Source organism: Protopterus annectens, chromosome 5.part0 (assembly GCF_019279795.1).
Source record: "Protopterus annectens isolate FY-2018-M chromosome 5.part0, PAN1.0, whole genome shotgun sequence".
Lineage (NCBI taxonomy): Eukaryota > Metazoa > Chordata > Ceratodontiformes > Protopteridae > Protopterus > Protopterus annectens.
In genome coordinates this window covers 1,172,306,456-1,172,319,505 of record NC_056735.1, presented here as the reverse complement: position 1 = coordinate 1,172,319,505, position 13,050 = coordinate 1,172,306,456, and the positions used below count along the sequence as shown (strand labels likewise).

The following is a 13,050-nucleotide window of genomic DNA, read 5'->3' as shown; positions in this document are numbered from 1 at the left end:
TTGGCTTGCAGGTCCTAATCATGATCTGACTGAGGCCACAAAAATTCTTTGAGTAATATAATAAATGTTCTGTAGTCCTAGCTGTCCTTCATTTTTACACATGGGTTTGGAACCGATCCTTGGCTCCGACTCTGCCTTTTTACAAGCTCAAAGTCTTCCAGTTGGCTCGTGGCTAGGTAGGTATCCCATGGTGCACCAGTACAATCCCCAGATCTCATTTGCCACGTCAATGAGTTTGGATGTTCTTTTTCTTGGCTGTGGCTAAGTCTAACACATTTTGCAGATTTTTTGGCTAATTTCTGCTGTTTTTCATATTTAGATAGCTTTATATAGCCTTTACTAGTATCGTTTTTGTAGTTAGATAGTTTAGCATTTACTGGGTTTCTTCCTGTGTGTTAAGTTTTCTGAGAACAGTTGGCCTTATCGTTCTCATTGGTATCCTGTGTGCCAGTTAGTTTATCACTGGGCTTTACTATATATATATATATATATATATATATATATATATATATATATATATATATATATATTTCTAATAGTTCAGATATTGTTGATATTAGTGGTTGTAGGAGCATTTGCGTGTAGTTTAGACTGTGTGTGCAGTATTTTTTAAAATTTAGATAACCTTTCTCTGTGAGATGTGTTCTTAGCTTAAAATAAATAGTTTTTGCTTGTGGAGTCCTCCGCATAGTTGTATTTGCAGTTAGAATGAGGTTTTTGACCTTCTTTCTCTAACTTATTAGAGATTGTCTTTTTTCTCCGGTGTGTGTGCGAGACTGTTAAAATAGCTTTCTAAACCTTTCATCTTCTAGGTCTGTTGTAGTTAGAGGACCTAGGTTTTCTCCCTTCTTTCTCTAACCAGGGCTAGGCCCGTTTAAGTTAGAGGACCTAGTCCTCCTACTCTCCATTTCTTCTCTCTGTGTATCTGATTAGCTTAATCTTCAGTGAGATGTCTAAGGAGGTCAAGGATCATAAGCCCTCTGTCTTTAAAAAGTGTGTGAAATGTTCACAGAAGATGTCTATAATGGATGGCCACAGTAACTGTGTATACTGTCTTTGGGCCATCCATTTACATGAAACATGCCCATTTTGTCACTCATTTAGTGCCAGGGTATTGCAGAAGAGAAAGAATAAACTTAAATTAAAAGGTTTCCTTAAGCCCTCCTTTGAGGAAGATCTAGCTAGCTCTTCCTCCTCTTCTAAGTCACATGGATCTAAAAGGAAAAATCTAAATCTTCTAAGAGGCATTCCCCAGAGCCAGCTGGTGCATCAGAGCCGCCTCTCAAAATTTCTAAAACTGACAAATCTGCTGCCTATTCTGCTCCACTGAGTTCGGATCAGATTGAGGGTACTGCTACTACTACTATGGTTACAGTGTCAGCACCAGGCAGTTTGGAGCCGACATCTGATAGCAGACATTGCAGCCGGTCTACGGATCCCCTACAGGTCTCCCCTACATTAAGGTCACCCATACTACAGAGATCCCGATCTCCCACACTGTCTTCCAGATCTTCCAGGAGCTTATCGGAAGAAGATGTGGAGAGAGTAGTGCTGAGACTCCTGAAGTCATCTGCCTTGCCTAAAATGTTGGCTCTGACCTATTTGGTTCCGGAGCCTCTTGAGTCCGTTACCCCTTCTGTGATTCCTCCTCCGAGGCGTGCTGGACTTTCAGAGCCAGAGTGCTGGGTACCACTGGTGGAACCCTCAGTTCCAGCTCCCCCTGAGGTTGTTTTGTAGTAGAGTTCCACTCCAACACCTTTGGTGCCATCCGTGGTGTCTAGGAGCCCCGAAGCTCTCCTGTCGGCCCCAACAGGGACACCTGGAACCGAACCTCTTCAGTTCCGAGCCTTCCTCTCAGTACGTCAGCTAGGGTGAGCTCGGATCCTACATCTATCTCGGAGCCGATGGCATCCTCTGTCTTCTCGGAGCTGGGGAGGTCTTCGGAGCTAGAGATATCAGCATTCGAGATGAGTGTGCTGTCCCAATCATCAGCTCCTACCAGGGGTACCGACACTCTTTCCCCTTGGGCACCTACTTCTGTTTCAGCACCTACTCCCTCTCTGGACAGCAGAGACATGCAGCCTCAGGAGCCCCTGGCTGGTGGCCCCCATTCTTCCGAGACCTCATCGGAATATCCTTCCGAGGAGCCCCCATGGAAGAGGACATGCAAGAGGAAGCATGTAGATTCCCAGGACGAGTCTCTTACCTCTGACACAGACCTCGAGGAGTCAGAAGGGTTCCCCAAGTTATCCTCTGATGTCTCCTTTGTAGACATCTTGGAGATCCTTAAGCAGAGGTGCGGCTGGCCCACTGTCACCCCCTCTGATGAGGAGTCGGGTCTCAACCTTCAGCCTCTTGAGTGTCTCCACCCTTCGAACTGTTAAGAGCTCGTTAGTCGGAAGATGTGGGATACCATTGATGCCGTAGTGCCAGTCCCCAGGAGACCAAATAAATTTCTGTCAGCTCCCAAGGAGAAGGATTTTTTGTCAAAGGGTTTTCCCGTAGATGCCATGGTGGTGGCAGCTACTAAGAAGGAGCTAGCGGAGACTTCTTTTGTCCATCCGGTGAATAAAGAATCTCGAACGATGGACAGATACGGGAAGAGTATCTTTTCATCAGCGGCATTTACTCTTAGATCGCTGAACTACCTAACACACTTTACAGGGCTTCAGAGAGATCTCCTTAAGGAGTTAGGAGAGACTCTACAAGATACATCCACTGAGGAAGTCCCTGAGTAGGTGTCTGATCAGTTGTTCACCTTGAATTCTATTGTCAACTCGTCCATGAGGCTCATATCTTATGCAGCCGATGGAGCGAGCAGAGCAGCAGGCTCAGGAATTTCCCTAAGGAGGCGTTCCTGGATGCGCTTGTGTAATTTTGTGGAACTGTTCAAGTCTACCTTTACCAACGCCCCCTTTGATGGTTCTTCATTGTTTGGACCCAAGGTAAAGGACGCACTCACCCGGTACGAGCAAGAAGGGAAAGCAATCTCTGCCGTGGGAGTATGTTTTACTGTCCCCACTAGACCGTATCCCAAAATGTGGTTCAAGAAGTCCCAGAGGTTTTTTTCAGGATGCACAGGGTGACTCCTTCAGAGGCAGAGGAGGGGGAGGAAATTGTAGATGTCTCCCTAGAGGCAGGGGCAGACCGCAAAACCAGGGAGGTCATGATTCGTTTCGGGGCCAGCCCTACCAGCGCTCCTGATTTGGGGCCTGACTGTGCTTCTCTGGAGCCGGTCGGGGGTCGCATTTCTTTGCATCCGGAAGCTTGGCTAAGTATCACTTGAGACAGATGGGTACAAAGAATTATCACCAGAGGTTATTCCATACCCTTTTTTCTGCCACCTCATGTCCCCAAGAGGATCCCGGATGTTCCATTCAATCACAGGGATCAAGCAACTATGGAAGTCAACAAGTTGCTGGCAAAAAGAGTCATCCAAACTGTTCCCACAGACCAAATAGGATTCCGAACTTACTTCAGATTCTTTTTAGTGCCAAAACGTACAGGGGCTGGAGGCTCATTTTGGACCTCAGCAAATTAAACAAATCCGTAAAGGAGAAGTTCCGGATGGTGACACTGCAGTCTATACTCCCGTTACTAGAGAAAGACACTTGGATGTGCTCAATAGACCTCCAAGATGCTTACTACCACATAAAAATGGACAGGGCGTCGTGGAGTCATCTACGCTTCCGGCTGGGAGCCAGTCACTACCAGTTTCGTGCTCTGCCCTTTGGTCTCACCACAGCCCCCAGGGTGTTCACCAAGTGAATGGCGGTAGTGACAGCTCACCTGAGACGTTGAGGATTCCAGGTGTTTCCGTATCTGGACGACTGTCTCCTGACCGCCCCCACCAGGCATCTACTTCTTCAGACCAGATGCTTACTACCACATAAAAATGGACAGGGCGTCGTGGAGTCATCTACGCTTCCGGCTGGGAGCCAGTCACTACCAGTTTCATGCTCTGCCCTTTGGTCTCACCACAGCCCCCAGGGTGTTCACCAAGTGAATGGCGGTAGTGACAGCTCACCTGAGACGTTGAGGATTCCAGGTGTTTCCGTATCTGGACGACTGTCTCCTGACCGCCCCCACCAGGCATCTACTTCTTCAGACCAGGGACGCTACTATTCAACTTTGTGCCCAGTTGGGGATTACTATAAATTGGGAAAAATCTGCCTTATTGCTCTTTCAATTTGTGACTCTTATAGGCGCAGAAATAGATACAGTAGCCATGTTGGCTCGCCTTCCAGTAGAAAGGGCACAGAATCCTGTACTTCAAATTCACCGTCTTCTCCCTCTCCTAAAAGTCAAGGCCAAGACTGTTCTGAAGCTTCTAGGGACCATGGCTTCTACTATACTACTAGTGCTGCTAGCCAGGCTACACATGCAGACTCTTCAGTGGCTCCTGTCGTCCCACTTATCCTTCCAACAACTGCCCTTAACTCACCACATTCTGTTAACAGATTCTTGCAAGAAGGACCTCAATTGGTGAATTCAACCCATTCAGTTAACCACGAGCACTCCATTTGTCCCTCGCCATCCTGTTCCCACTGTGACCACCAATGCCTCACAGATAGGGTGAGGGGGCATTATCTAGGCAGGACTGTCCAAGGCACATGGCAAGATCACGAGGCTCACCTGCATATCAATGTTCTAGAGATGAGGGTGGTGCTCCTGGCGTTGCAAGCACTTCTTGACCTTCTTCCTCTTTGGACGATCGCAATACAATCAGACATGTCGATAGTATGGTATCTCAACAAACAAGGTGGAACCAGATCATACCCATTCTGTTGAGAGGCCATTCGGGTTTGGAAATGGGTGATATCTTCCCATTGCTTTCTGGTGGCAACGCATATCTCTGGGACAACCAACGTGATAGCCGACAAACTCAGCCGGGCAATTTTGATGCCTCACAAGTGGTCTCTGAAGCAGGAAATAGCGAAGCAGATTTTCCGCAGATGGGGACAGCCTTGCTGCGATCTCTTTGCCAGCCCAATCAATGTGAAATGCAGCAGCTATTTCTCTCATCACCCCTCCGGGGGAGTCACCGAGAAACTCACTTGTTCACGATTGGCCTCTGGGTCTTCTTTATGCTTTCCCTCCCTTTCCGCTCATATCCAAGGTGAATCAGAAAGCAAAACAGCTGGGAAGCAAAGTGATCCTCATTACTCCTTACTGGCCTTGGCAAGTTTGGTTCCCCTTTCTCGGGCATCACCTATTAGATGATCCATGGTCTATGGACCCAGTGCCAGATCTCTTAACGCACATGTCAGGCTCACTTCACCCCAGCCTACACACCCTCAGTTTGACAGCTTGGCTGCTCCAGTTCCATCCCTAGTCAGGCTTCATGATTTCTCACCCTCCATGACTCATATCCTTACATCTTCTCATAAAACCTCCAGTAGGAAATTATATTCCAGTAAATGGAGGAGGTCCTCTATCTGGGCTGAGGAAAAGAATGTTGACCCTTATACTGCATCTATTCCAGTGGTTTTGGAATTCTTGTCTGAACTTTTCCACCAGGGATCTGCGGCTACCACAATCAGGGTTCAATTGGTAGCGATTTCCAATTTTCATCTAGGTCTACAAGATTCTAGTCTGATGTCACGTAGGTTGTGTAAGACCTTCCTTAAAAGTGCCATTTTAAGACCTCCCCTTCAGGAACCGGTTGCTTCATGGAACTTGAATTTTGTTCTGTCCAAATGAATGTCTCCACCCTTTGAGCCAGCTCATTTGTCTCCTTTGAAATTTCTGTCTTGGAAAACTTTGTTTCTGGTCGCAATCACATCTGCTAGACGAGTGTCAGAGTTACAAGCTCTGTCTGTCAAACCACCTTATTTGATATTTTACAAAGACAGAGCATCTCTTCATACTAATCCATCTTTTGTCCCCAAGGTCTGTTCCCATAACACTTTGAACCAATCCATAGAGCTTCCAGTGTTCTTCCCTAATCATTCCAACGCAGCAGAATACAGGTTCCATCAGTTGGATGTTCATAGACAATTACGTTTTTATTTGCACCGGACTAGCGAATTCAGGAAGTCAGACCAATTATTTATTTCATTCTCCGACTCCGGATTAGGTCTCCCAGTTTCCAAAGTGACCCTCTCTAATTGGATCTCTAGCTGTATAGCTTACATTTACTCTTCTGATGGTAAGCCTTTACCTTTCAAAATTAAGGTTCATTCTGCGAGATCTCAGTCTACTTCTGCAGCCTTTCAAGCCAGGGTCCTGATTGATAATATCTGTGAAGTAGCAACTTGGGCTACCCCTCACACTTTTATTACTCATTACAAATTGGATTTGACCTCCAGGGGTGGAACCTCCTTTGGTTCCACGGTACTCAGGAGTATTTTTCCTTGAGCCACCCAAGAATAAGGTGCTAGGGACCTAGACCCATGTGTACGAATGAAGGCGAGATAAGACTACAGAACATAAAGAAGTTATGTACTCACCATAATGTTCCGTGTTTGTAGTCCATCGTGCCCTTCATTCTTATGAACCCACACTCCTACCCCCATCCTGGAAGGATCTGGAGACAGAAAATTTGTTATTATTATTAAGTGGAGACCTTTTATTATCTTTTATTATAGTTTTATTATTATTTCTCTTTAGTTAGCATCAAACAAGATCTGGGGATTGTACTGGTGCACCATGGGATACCTACCTAGCCACGAGCCAACTAGAAGACTTTGAGCTTGTAAAAAGGCCGAGTCAGAGCCAAGGATTGGCTCCAAACCCATGTGTAAGAATGAAGGCGAGATGGACTACAAACATGGAACGTTATGGTGAGTACACAACTTCTTTTTTCAGTTGGCTAAATGCACTACAAAGTAAAAGGATGAGAGAGTTCTACTATGTACTTAAACTTACCACCTATATGGTATTTTTCTGAAATATACAGAAATCAGAATGATTGTCTGTTAGTCCAGAAAGCACTGTACAAACTCCAGTATTCTCTTTAGCAATATGAATAGAAGGCCAGAGTTTGTTAAAAAGTAACTTGGTCTGATTTTTTCCCACAAAAAGCATAGTTAAAGTGATGCTGTAAAGTCCAGCAAAAAAAAAAAAAAGAAAAAAACAGCTCAAGGGGATGTTTACCCATGATGATGGATGTGTACATGTACGTCATAAAATGGGAGTGAGCAAAGATGGGGATGGGTTGGAGTTGGATAGAGTCACAGGTAGTGGAAGGGCTGTAGCTTTTGTCCGGTTTTCAGCACACCAAAAGGTGCCACATGACACGAGCACTCGGGTCACTCCAGAACAAGTACAAATACGACTCTGTCATTGTCCATGTTGGTGTGAATGACTTGAGCCGTACCTCCCTGGACTACATGAAGAGAGACATGGAAGAGCTCTTTGATCACATAGCCCAGCCCGGTATGACCCTGACCCTGAGTAGCATCCTGCCCTCACCAAGAATGATACTACGGTATAAAGAAATAATTATCAAGTTCAGCAATTGGCTAAGTTTCTGGTGTCATTCAAAGGGGATCCAGTGTCTGTCCGCCTGGGATGACATGCTCAACAAGCCACGATGTTTCGCTAGAGACTGCTTGTACCTGTCACCCTTAGGCTTTTGAATACTGGCCAAGGATCTTGCCACCCCCATAGTTCTTTTTTTAGGCAAGGCTCAAAAGACAAACCCACCGCCGTAAATAACACAAGTAACAAAAAAACTGAGGGTAATGCTACTCAATGCCAAAAGTCTAAACCTCAAAATGCACACACTCGAGGCACTCTTCAGTATGGAGAAAATCGATATATGTGCAGTAACAGAAACCTGGTTTAAGACTCCAGGGAGCACCCCAGCACTGTCAGGCTACAGCTCATACCGTACATTTCGGCCACAGAACCCAGACCGAAATACAAAAGGCGGGGGCGTATCCATATTCATCGAGGATACCCACACCTCCAGGTTAGTGGCACAGCACGATGCTTCAGAGATCATCCATGTGCAACTAACAATGGATAAAACTGCAATTCAAATTGTAGCTTGCTACAGATCACCCACCATGTCCCAGGACCCCCATTCCGCATTTCTGGAAACACTGGGAAACATAAAGGTCCTACCAGACACCCTAATATTGGGTGATTTCAATTACCCAAACATTACCTGGGAGAACTACTCCAGTACTAACTCCCTTGCCCAACATTTCCTAGAGTTTATAAATTCAAATGCCCTGGATCAACTGGTCAACACTCCCACCAAAGGTGACAGTATATTGGACCTGGTCATCACCAACATGGGCAACCAGTGTTCCACACCAGAGGTCATCCCCTTGCTGGTTAGATCTGACCATAAACAAATCACTCTGGATATCCACATTCTGCCCCCACCCCCAGTCAAGGAAACCACCGTGAAAAACTTTTCAAAAGCAAACTTCACGTTACTTAAGACCGAGGTGGAAAGTTTCAAAGCCCCCATGCTAAAGGGTGATGCTGTCCATGCTGCAAAATCGTTTACTAATGCATTCTACGGGCACCTACAAGAATGCATGGATCGTGCTATCCCAAGCAAAACCAAGACTCACTCCTCCAAGAAAAGGAAACCAGTCTGGTGGACCCCTGGCATAAACAAGCTATACAATAGAAGGAGGAAACTAGTACAGAAAAAAAGAGTAAAATCCCAAGAAGGGAAGACATCCCTGATCAGTATCAGCAAGAAACTATGATCCCTCATAAAATCATCCTAGGCTAGCTTTGAAAGAAAAATTGCCAAGGACTCCAAAGATAACCACAAGGCATTCTTTAGCTATGTCAAGAATCTAAGTGACAATGCTCAGATCATCTCAGAGTTAGTGCAGAATGGCACAAAGTACCATGAACCGACCGATATCGTCAGCATTCTGGCAGACAGGTTCAGTGCAAACTTCACTCCCCTCTCACCCCCAAAAGGGCCCATAACCATAGCAGAAGAATGTAGAGCCCCTGAAATCACAGATACTCAGGTTAAAGCAGCCCTCTCCGTAGCCAAAAACACAACGTCAGTGGGACCGGACAGTGTCCCAGGCTGCATCCTACATGAGCTCAAAGACAAACTAACCCTTCACCTAAACACACTGTTCAAACTCAGCTTCTCCACAGGCTATGTACCCATAGAGTGGCGCACAGCAATGGTTATTCCACTCCACAAAGGTGGAGCCACAACAGACCCCGGGAACTATCGCCCTATAAGCCTGACTAGCTTAGTCTGCAAGGCTATGGAGCACATCATCATGGAGCTCATTAACAGAGACATTGGGAACCTCCAAACACTGGACCCTACCCAGTTCGGCTTTGTTAAGGGCAGATCATGCCTCCTAAATCTGGTGGACTTCTTTGAGACAGTTGCCAAGGCTATAGATGAAGCAAGGGTGGTGCACACAGCCTTCTTAGGCCTCACAAAGGCCTTCAACATCATTCTGGTGTTCTAGACAAGCTCACCAGCCTGTACATAAATCCTTATGTCACAAGATGGGTTGCCAACTGGCTCATGGACAGAACCCACATGGTGAGAGTTGCAGGTGCTAGGTCCGACTCTAAACCGGTTACAAGTGGTGTTCCCCAGGGCTCAGTCCTGGGACCCCTCCTGTTCGGCATATACTTCTCAGAGGTACAGGCAAGCACAGGAGGACTATGGCTGACCAAGTTTGCAGACGACTGCAAACAAGGGGCTATAATTGACTCTCCGGCTGTCGCAGACATCCTCCAAAAGGGTCTCACTGAGATGGATACTTGGTGTCAAAATCATGGCCTTAAGCTAAATGCCAAAAAGTGCATAGTCATCCCCTTTGGAAAAAATAAAGTACCCACAAACTACCACATAAGTGGTAGTCTCCTAAATATGGAAGATGTAATAAGGGATCTGGGGACCCAAGTAGATAGTAATCTGTACTTTGATAATCACATTGCCAAAGTGATTAGAAAATCCCTCTGTGTGCTCCACCTAATCACAAAAGGGTTTGCATCCAGATCAAAAGAGGTCATTGTGCCCCTCTACTCCTCACTCGTCAGACCCATCATAGAGTACAACATCTCATTTGGGATGTACCTTACAAGACACCTACAACAGCTGGAAAGACCACAGAAGTACCTCACCAAGAGGATCACTGGCCTCAAACAGATGCCCTATTCAGCTCGACTGAAGAAATTCCAGCTGTACTCTGTTGCATACCGAGATGATCTCTGCCTGACATACAAAGCCATGTCCAACCCAGAATTGATGGACATGCTCCACCTAAAGAAAACCATATCCCCTCGAGCCACACGCTCTAGGGATCTAAACCTCATCACAACAGTAAATAGGACGTGCTGGAGGGATAGATTCCTGTCCCAGAGACTTCCCATGCTTTGGAACAAGATTCCAGTCTACATTAGGCAGAGCTCCTCATTAGCACTCTTCAAGAGAAGCCTTGACAAGTAGATGGGAAACAGAAAGTTTACCCTGGGGATCACTTCAGTGGCTCTGCTGGACAGAGGCACAGGGAACTAATCTAAGGGGCGGCGAAAGCCAACACATTCTGGCTAGGCTTATAAATGCCTTCGGGCAGATAGCCTAGTATCTACCTATGAACCTATGGTAACCCTATGTATACTGCATTTGCAGTTTATATTATTGAAACATTTTGCGGAGTCTCCCAGAAGACACTGATAGCTGTATACTGATTGGTTCATAGGTGTCTACTAGGCTAATGGCCCTGGAGCCTTTACAAGCCTAGCACATAGGATTACCCTGGCATCATGCCGCCCGACCTTAGTTCCCAGTGCCTCTGTCGAGTAGAGCCACTGGAATGATCCCAGGGGTGAATTTTCTATTTCCCATCCACTCATCAAGATTTCTCTTTGAGGACCAGTGAGGTGCTCTGCTTGACCTGTATGGGAAGTCTATTCCAGAGCATGGGCAATCTCTGGGTTATGAACTTGTCCCTCCAGCACGTTCTGTTGGTTGTGGTAATGAGGTTGAGTTCTCTGGAGCATGTGGTGTGGAGGGATTGGGATTTCTTTAGATGTAGCATTTCTACAGAGCTGGGTCAGACATGGCTTTGTAAATCAAGCAGAGATCGCCTCTAAGTAGGCGATAAGAGACAGAGAATAGTTGGAGTTTTTTGAGTCTGTCCATATATGGCAAGTGCTTAAGGCTTAGGATCCTCTTTGTGAGGTACTTTTGTGGCCTCTCCAGTGGTTGCAGGTGTCTAGTGAGGTACATGCCAAATGGGTCATTGTGCTCTATGATTAGCCTAATGAGGGAAGAGTAGAGGGAGACAATGACCTCTTTCTTCCTGGATGCAAAACCCTTAGTAATGAGATGTGCCACATAGAAGGACTTTCTGACCACAGTGGCAATGGTGGTGGTCAAAAGAGAGGTTGCCGTCAACCTGTGTTCCCAGATCTCTTATAACACCTTCTGTGTTCAGTGGACTACCATCGATGTGGTAATTCAAGGGAAATGGGTATTTCCCAAGGGGGATGACGACACATTTTTTGGCATTGAGCTTAAGGCCATGGTTCTGACACCAGTCATTGATCTCAGTGAGGCCTTTCTGTAGGATGTCAACATCACTTGGGGAGTTAATAATAGCTCCCAACTTGCAATCGTCTGGGAACTTTGCCAGCCAGAGTCTCTTTGTGTTGGCCTGGACTTCAGAGAAGTAGATACCAAACAGGAGAGGACCCAGGACCGAACTCTGTGGGACTCCACTTGTGACTGGTCTGCAGTCTGACTTGGAGTCAGCTACTTTCACACTGTGGGTTCTATCTGTGAGCCAGTGTGCAACCCACCTAGTGATATAGGAGTTGACACCTAGCTTAGTGAGTTTTTCTACGATTCCTGAGTGGGGAATGGTATCAAAGGCCTTGGCCAGGTCAAGGTAGGCTGTATGAGCCACCTTGCCTTCATCCACAGCTCTGGTGACTGACTCAATGTAGTCGACCAAATTGAGCAGGCATGATCTACCTTCACAAAACCAAACTGTGTGGGATCCATAGTATGGAGATTCCCTATATCCTTGTTTATTAGGTCCATGATGATGCATTCCATAGCTTTGCATATCAGACTCTGGTGGAAAGGAAATTCTGGAGGAGCCAATTTCCATGCTCTTAACAAGTTGTGTATTAGTAGAACAAGCATTTCACTTTTAGGGTAATATTTGATAAGCATGTTATTTCCGTTTATAGTGAAGTTATTATCACTGTACATTTTAAAATAGCAAGAGTTTTAGGAAACAGTGGAGTGTTTTTAATATATGTATGGTTTTAATGAATATTGGAATTATGATGCTACTGTATTAAAACCCAACGTTGCTGGCTGTATTGAAAAGCAGTTAATGATAGTGAATTTAGATGTGTTAATGGTAGGGATTACTTTCTATTAAAAAGAGATTCAGTCTGAGAGAATTAAAATAGGAAATTAGGTAAATATTTTAAAACAGTTTCTGCATGCAGCAATGAAAGTTGCATTTGTTTTGACTTCTATATTTCATCCTCCATGTTCTTTAGTGCAAGAGTTTGCATGTTTATAAAAATGTAAAGTCTTAAGTGAGATAATATAGTCCATTCACGTCATTGACAAGATTGGCAGATGTAGGCAACAGTTCTCTTATCTACTAAGTTCAGACTTCTCCCCCCTCATTGTGTACTGGATATCCCTGCCTCTCCAGATCTTGTTTACCTCTGATCAAGATAGCATCTTCAGAATGCACCCAATTTTAACCTTTCACACCAGTGTTTTTCCTCCTCTTTTCAGAATTGCATGTCAAGTGTACGCCCTTTTTTGTATTTCAGCAGATCAGGTTTCCTTGTGTGTGTTTGCTTTGATTTGTTAGTTTAACTTGGGCAGCCAGTTGCTAAATTTATTAGTGGTTAGTTTTGTTAGTATAGTTGTTGTTGATCTAGTGTGTTTTTTGCTGTTCTATTACGATACCACGTCTGACATTGTGTTTGTATTTGCATTTAGCGACTAGGGTGTAATTGCTTTTTGCTTATTCTTTCTACACTCTATGCTTATTATTGAGTTTAGCGACTAAGCTGTGTTTGCACTCTCTATATTATTTGTCACCCCAAACCTTGCCT

General features: G+C 45.3%; 1 protein-coding gene across 1 annotated transcript in view; it reads left to right on the top strand.

The window, feature by feature from the left end:
* Positions 1 to 13,050, top strand: part of ATR (ATR serine/threonine kinase) — a 1,835,177-nt gene that overhangs the window by 946,416 nt on the left and 875,711 nt on the right. The gene's annotated exons all lie outside the window — the stretch shown is intronic.